Raw genomic sequence first — 7247 nt, 5'->3', positions numbered from 1 at the left:
GTTTATTTTTCATCCACTTTTCTTTCTTCTTATTTACATTCCATTGGTTCTAATAACTTCCCCTGTACATTCCTTGGCATTACTCTCTGTTAGATCTCATTATTATTGTGTTAAAACACGGAAAAACGAGCGCTTAGGTATACACTTTTTTCCCTTATTTCATTGAACGAGGGTCTCGTACTGGCAGACTTGGTGTCTTTAGGTTGTATAAGAGGGACAGTTAATCAGCTGCCCGCTCATAATAAGTTCACGTGCTACGTGACGCCAAACATGCGCATAAGAGTGTTTTCACAATCGTTGTTTTGCTTATAGATGGTGCTGACTGTCACTCCTTCTTCTGAATTCACATATAAACTCAAAAAAGTGGATGGAGGGAAGGCCGCTGTGGTAGCCCAGTGGTTAGAGCATCGAACGTGTTATTTGAAGGTCGTAGGTTTGATTCCTGCCCACGGCTGGTTATTTTTTCATCCACTTTTCTTTCTTCTTATTTACATTTCATTGGTTCTAATAACTTCCCCTGTACATTTCTTGGCATTACTGTCTGTTAGATCTCAATAATATTGTGTTAAAATACGGAAAAACAAAGCCCCTAGGTATACACTTCTTTCCCTTATTTCATTGAACGAGGGTCTCGTACTCGCAGAATTCGTGTGTTTAGGTTGTATAAGAGGGACAATTAATCAGCTGCTCGCTCATAATAAGTTCACGTGCTACGTGACGCCAAACATGCGCATAGGAGTGTTTTCACAATTGTCGTTTGGTTTATAGATGGCGCTGACTGTCACTCCTTCTTTTAAGTTCACATATAAGCTCAAAAAAGTGGATGGAAGGAAGGCCGCTGTGGTAGCTCAGTGGTTAGAGCATCGAACGCGTTATTTGAAGGTCGTATGTTCGATTCCTGCCCACGGCTCGTTACTCTTTCATCCACTTTTCTTTCTTCTTATTTACATTCCATTGGTTCTAATAACTTCCCCTGCACATTCCTTGGCATTACTGTCGGTTAGATCTCATTAATATTGTGTTAAAACACGCAAAAACGAGCCCTTAGGTATACACTTCTTTCCCTTAATTCAATGAACAAGGGTCTCGTACTCGCAGAAGTGGTGTGTTTAGGTTGTATAAGAGGAACAATTAGTCAGCTGCCCGCTAAGAATAAGTTCACGTGCTACGTGACGCCAAACATGCGCATAGGAGTGTTTTCACATTCGTCGTTTGGCTGATAGATGGCGCTGACTGTCACTCCTTCTTCTGAGTTCACATATAAACTCAAAAAAGTGGATGGCGGGAAGGCAGCTGTGGTAGATCAGTGGTTAGAGCATCGAACACGTTATTCGAAGGTCGTAGGTTCGATTCCTGCCCACGGCTGGTTATTTTTTCATCCACTTTTCTTTCTTCTTATTTACATTCCATTGGTTCTGATAACTTTTCCTGTACATTTCTTGGCATTACTGTCTGTTAGATCTCATTATTATTGTGTTAAAACACGAAAAAACGAGCCCTTAGGTTTACACTTCTTTCCCCTATTTCATTGAGCTAGGGTCTCGTACTGGCAGACTTGGTGTGTTTAGGTTGTATGAGAGGGACAATTATTCAGCTGCCCGCTCATAATAAGTTCACGTGCAACGTGACGCCAAACATGTGCATAAGTGTGTTTTCACATTCGTCGTTTGGCTTATAGATGGCGCTGACTGTCACTCCTACTTCTAAATTCACATATAAACTCATAAAAGTGGATGGAGGGAAGGCAGCTGTGGTAGATCAGTGGTTAGAGCATCGAACGCGTTATTCGAAGGTCGTAGGTTCGATTCCGCCCACGGCTGGTTCTTTTTTCATCCACTTTTCTTTCTTCTTATTTACATTCCATTGGTTCAAATAACTTCCCCTGTACATTCCTTGGCATTACTGTCTGTTAGATGTCATTATTAATGTGTTAAAACACGGAAAAACAAGCGCTTAGGTATACACTTTTTTCCCTTATTTCATTGAACGAGGGTCTCGTACTGGCAGACTTGGTGTCTTTAGGTTGTATAAGAGGGACAATTAATCAGCTGCCCGCTCATAATAAGTTCACGTGCTACGTGACGCCAAACATGCGCATAAGAGTGTTTTCACAATCGTTGTTTTGCTTATAGATGGTGCTGACTGTCACTCCTTCTTCTGAATTCACATATAAACTCAAAAAAGTGGATGGAAGGAAGGCCGCTGTGGTAGCTAAGTGGTTAAAGCATCGAACGCGTTATTCGAAGGTCGTAGGTTTGATTCCTGCCCACGGCTGGTTATTTTTTCATCCACTTTTCTTTCTTCTTATTTACATTCCATTGGTTCTAACAACTTCCCCTGTACATTCCTTGGCATTACTGTCTGTTAGATCTCAATAATATTGTGTTAAAACACGAAAAACGAGCCCTTAGGTATACACTTTTTTCCCTTATTTCATTGAACGAGGGTCTCGTACTGGCAGACGTGTTGTGTTTAGGTTGTATAAGAGGGACAATTATTCAGCTGCCCGCACACAATAAGTTCACGTGCTACGTGATGCCAAACATGCGCATAGGAGTGTTTTCACATTTGTCGTTTGGCTTATAGATGGCGCTGACTGTCACTCCTTCTTCTAAGTTCACATATAAACTCAAAAAAGTGGATGGATGGAAGGCCGCTGTGGTAGCTCAGTGGTTAGAGCATCGAACGCGTTATTTAAAGGTCGTATGTTCGATTCTTGCCCACGGCTCGTCACTCTTTCATCCACTTTTCTTTCTTCTTATTTACATTCCATTGGTTCTAATAACTTCCCCTGTACATTCCTTGGCATTACTGTCTGTTAGATCTCATTATATTGTGTTAAAACACGCAAAAACGAGCCCTTAGGTATACACTTCTTTCCCTTATTACAATGAACGAGGGTCTCGTACTAGCAGACTTGGTGTGCTTAGGTTGTAGAGGAGGGACAATTAATCAGCTGCTCGCTCATTATAAGTTCACGTGCTACGTGACGCCAAACATGCGCATAGGAGTGTTTTCACATTCGTCGTTTGGCTTATAGATGGCGCTGACTGCCACTCCTTCTTCTAAGTTCACATATAAACTCAAAAAAGTGGATGGAGGGAAGGCAGCTGTGGTAGATCACTGGTTAGAGCATCGAACGCGTTATTCGAAGGTCGTAGGTTCGATTCCTGCCCACGGCTGGTTATTTTTTCATCCACTTTTCTTTCTTCTTATTTAGATTCCATTGGTTCTAATAACTTCCCCTGTACATTCCTTGGCATTACTGTCTGTTAGATCTCAATATAATTGTGGTAAAACACGAAAAAACAAAGCCCCTAGGTATACACTTCTTTCCCTTATTTCATTGAATGAGGGTCTCGTACTCGCAGAATTGGTGTGTTTAGGTTGTATAAAAGGGACAATTAATCAGCTGCCCGCTCACAATAAGTTCACGTGCTACGTGACGCTAAACATGCGCATAAGAGTGTTTTCACATTCGTCGTTTGGCTTATAGATGGCGCTGACTGTCACTCCTACTTCCAAATTCACATATAAACTCAAAAAAGTGGATGGAGGGAAGGCCGCTGTGGCAGCTCAGTGATTAGACCATCGAACGCGTTATTTGAAGGTCGTAGGTTCGATTTCTGCCCACGGCTTGTTATTTTTTCATCCACTTTTCTTTCTTCCTATTTACATTCCATTGGTTCTAATAACTTCCCCTGTACGTTCCTTGGCATGACTGTCTGTTAGATCTCATTATTATTGTGTTAAAACATTAAAAAACGAGCCCTTAGGTTTACACTTCTTTCCCCTATTTCATTGAGCTAGGGTCTCGTACTGGCAGACTTGGTGTGTTTAGGTTGTATGAGAGGGACAATTAATCAGCGTCACGATCATAATAAGTTCACGTGCTACGTGACGCCAAACATGTGCATAAGTTTGTTTTCACATTCGTCGTTTGGCTTATAGATGGCGCTGACTGTCACTCCTACTTCTAAATTCACATATAAACTCATAAAAGTGGATGGAGGGAAGGCAGCTGTGGTAGATCAGTGGTTAGAGCATCGAACGCGTTATTTGAAGGTCGTAGGTTCGATTCCGCCCACGGCTGGTTATTTTTTCATCCACTTTTCTTTCTTCTTATTCACATTCCATTGGTTCTAATAACTTCCCCTGTGCATTCCTTGGCATGACTGTCTGTTAGATCTCATTAATATTGTGTTAAACACGGAAAAACGAGCCCTTAGGTATACACTTCTTTCCTCTATTTCATTGAGCTAGGGTCTCGTACTGGCAGACTTGGTGTGTTTATGTTGTATAAGAGGGACAATTAATCAGCTGCCCGCTCATAATAAGTTCACGTGCTACGTGATGCCAAACATATGCATAAGAGTGTTTTCACATTCGTCGTTTGGCTTATAGATGGCGCTGACTGTCACTCCTTCTTCTAAGTTCACATATAAACTCAAAAAAGTGGATGGAAGGAAGGCCGCTGTGGTAGGTCAGTGGTTAAAGCATCAAACGCGTTATTTGAAGGTCGTATGTTCGATTCCTGCCCACGGCTCGTTACTCTTTCATCCACTTTTCTTTCTTCTTATTTACATTCCATTGGTTCTAATAACTTCCTCTGTACATTCCTTGGCATTACTGTCTGTTAGATCTCAGTAATATTGTGTTAAAACACGCAAAAACGAGCCCTTAGGTATACACTTCTTTCCCTTATTTCATTGAACGACGGTCTCCTACTGGCAGACTTGGTGTGTTTAGGTTGTATAAGAGGGACAATTAATCAGCTGCTCGCTCATAATAAGTTCACGTGCTACGTGACGCCAAACATGCGCATAGGAGTGTTTTCACATTCGTCGTTTGGCTTATAGATGGCGCTGACTGTCACTCCTTCTTCTGAGATCACATATAAACTCAAAAAAGTGGATGGCGGGAAGGCAGCTGTGGTAGATCAGTGGTTAGAGCATCGAACACGTTATTCGAAGGTCGTAGGTTCGATTCCTGCCCACGGCTGGTTATTTTTTCATCCACTTTTCTTTCTTCTTATTTACATTCCATTGGTTCTGATAACTTCCCCTGTACATTCCTTGGCATTACTGTCTGTTAGATCTCATTAATATTGTGTTAAAACACGAAAAAACGAGCCCTTAGAATTACACTTCTTTCTCCTATTTCATTGAGCTAGGGTCTCGAACTGGCAGACTTGGTGTGTTTAGGTTGTATGAGAGGGACAATTATTCAGCTGCCCGCTCATAGTAAGTTCACGTGCTACGTGACGCCAAACATGTGCATAAGTGTGTTTTCACATTCTTAGTTTGGCTTATAGATGGTGCTGACTGTCACTCCTTCTCCTGAATTCACATATAAACTAAAAAAAGTGGATGGAGGGAAGGCCGCTGTGGTAGCTCAGTGGTTAGAGCATCGAACGCGTTATTTAAAGGTCGTATGTTCGATTTCTGCCCACGGCTCGTTACTCTTTCATCCACTTTTCTTTCTTCCTATTTACATTCCATTGGTTCTAATAACTTCCCCTGTACGTTCCTTGGCATGACTGTCTGTTAGATCTCATTAATATTGTGTTAAAACACGAAAAAACGAGCCCTTAGGTTTACACTTCTTTCCCCTATTTCATTGAGCTAGGGTCTCGTACTGGCAGACTTGGTGTGTTTAGGTTGTATGAGAGGGACAATTAATCAGCTGCCCGCTCATAATAAGTTCACGTGCTACGTGACGCCAAACATGTGCATAAGTGTGTTTTCACATTCGTGGTTTGGCTTATAAATGGCACTGACTGTCACTCCTACTTCAAATTCACATATATACTCATAAAAGTGGATGGAGGGAAGGTAGCTGTGGTAGATCAGTGGTTAGAGCATCGAACGCGTTATTCGAAGGTCGTAGGTTCGATTCCGCCCACGGCTGGTTATTTTTTTTATCCACTTTTCTTTTTTCTTATTTACATTCCATTGGTTCAAATAACTTCCATGTACATTCCTTGGCATTACGGTCTGTTAGATCTCATTATATTGTGTTAAAACACGCAAAAACGAGCCCTTAGGTATACACTTCTTTCCCTTATTTCATTGAACGAGGGTCTCGTACTGGCAGACTTGGTGTCTTTGGGTTGTATAAGAGGGACAATAAATCAGCTGCCCGCTCATAATAAGTTCACGTGCTACGTGACGCCAAACATGCGCATAAGAGTGTTTTCACCATCGTCGTTTTGCTTATAGATGGTGCTGACTGTCACTCCTTCTTCTGAATTCACATATAAACTCAGAAAAGTGGATGGAGGGAAGGCCGCTGTGGTAGCTCAGTGGTTAGAGCATCGAACGTGTTATTTGAAGGTCGTAGGTTCGATTCCTGCCCACGGCTGTTTATTTTTCATCCACTTTTCTTTCTTCTTATTTACATTCCATTGGTTCTAATAACTTCCCCTGTACATTCCTTGGCATTACTCTCTGTTAGATCTCATTATTATTGTGTTAAAACACGGAAAAACGAGCGCTTAGGTATACACTTTTTTCCCTTATTTCATTGAACGAGGGTCTCGTACTGGCAGACTTGGTGTCTTTAGGTTGTATAAGAGGGACAATTAATCAGCTGCCCGCTCATAATAAGTTCACGTGCTACGTGACGCCAAACATGCGCATAAGAGTGTTTTCACAATCGTTGTTTTGCTTATAGATGGTGCTGACTGTCACTCCTTCTTCTGAATTCACATATAAACTCAAAAAAGTGGATGGAGGGAAGGCCGCTGTGGTAGCCCAGTGGTTAGAGCATCGAACGTGTTATTTGAAGGTCGTAGGTTTGATTCCTGCCCACGGCTGGTTATTTTTTCATCCACTTTTCTTTCTTCTTATTTACATTTCATTGGTTCTAATAACTTCCCCTGTACATTTCTTGGCATTACTGTCTGTTAGATCTCAATAATATTGTGTTAAAATACGGAAAAACAAAGCCCCTAGGTATACACTTCTTTCCCTTATTTCATTGAACGAGGGTCTCGTACTCGCAGAATTCGTGTGTTTAGGTTGTATAAGAGGGACAATTATTCAGCTGCTCGCTCATAATAAGTTCACGTGCTACGTGACGCCAAACATGCGCATAGGAGTGTTTTCACAATTGTCGTTTGGTTTATAGATGGCGCTGACTGTCACTCCTTCTTTTAAGTTCACATATAAGCTCAAAAAAGTGGATGGAAGGAAGGCCGCTGTGGTAGCTCAGTGGTTAGAGCATCGAACGCGTTATTTGAAGGT

The 7247-nt window shown here is 41.6% G+C and overlaps 1 non-coding gene across 1 annotated transcript; it reads left to right on the top strand.

The window, feature by feature from the left end:
* The first annotated feature begins 6290 nt into the window (after window positions 1–6290).
* On the top strand, window positions 6291–6363 carry TRNAT-UGU (transfer RNA threonine (anticodon UGU)). Its single transcript has one exon. It is a non-coding gene; the product is annotated as a tRNA-Thr (tRNA).
* Window positions 6364–7247: the final 884 nt, after the last annotated feature.

The sequence above is a fragment of the Rhipicephalus microplus genome, chromosome 1 (assembly GCF_043290135.1).
Source record: "Rhipicephalus microplus isolate Deutch F79 chromosome 1, USDA_Rmic, whole genome shotgun sequence".
Lineage (NCBI taxonomy): Eukaryota > Metazoa > Arthropoda > Arachnida > Ixodida > Ixodidae > Rhipicephalus > Rhipicephalus microplus.
This window is presented reverse-complemented; position numbering and strand designations above follow the sequence as displayed.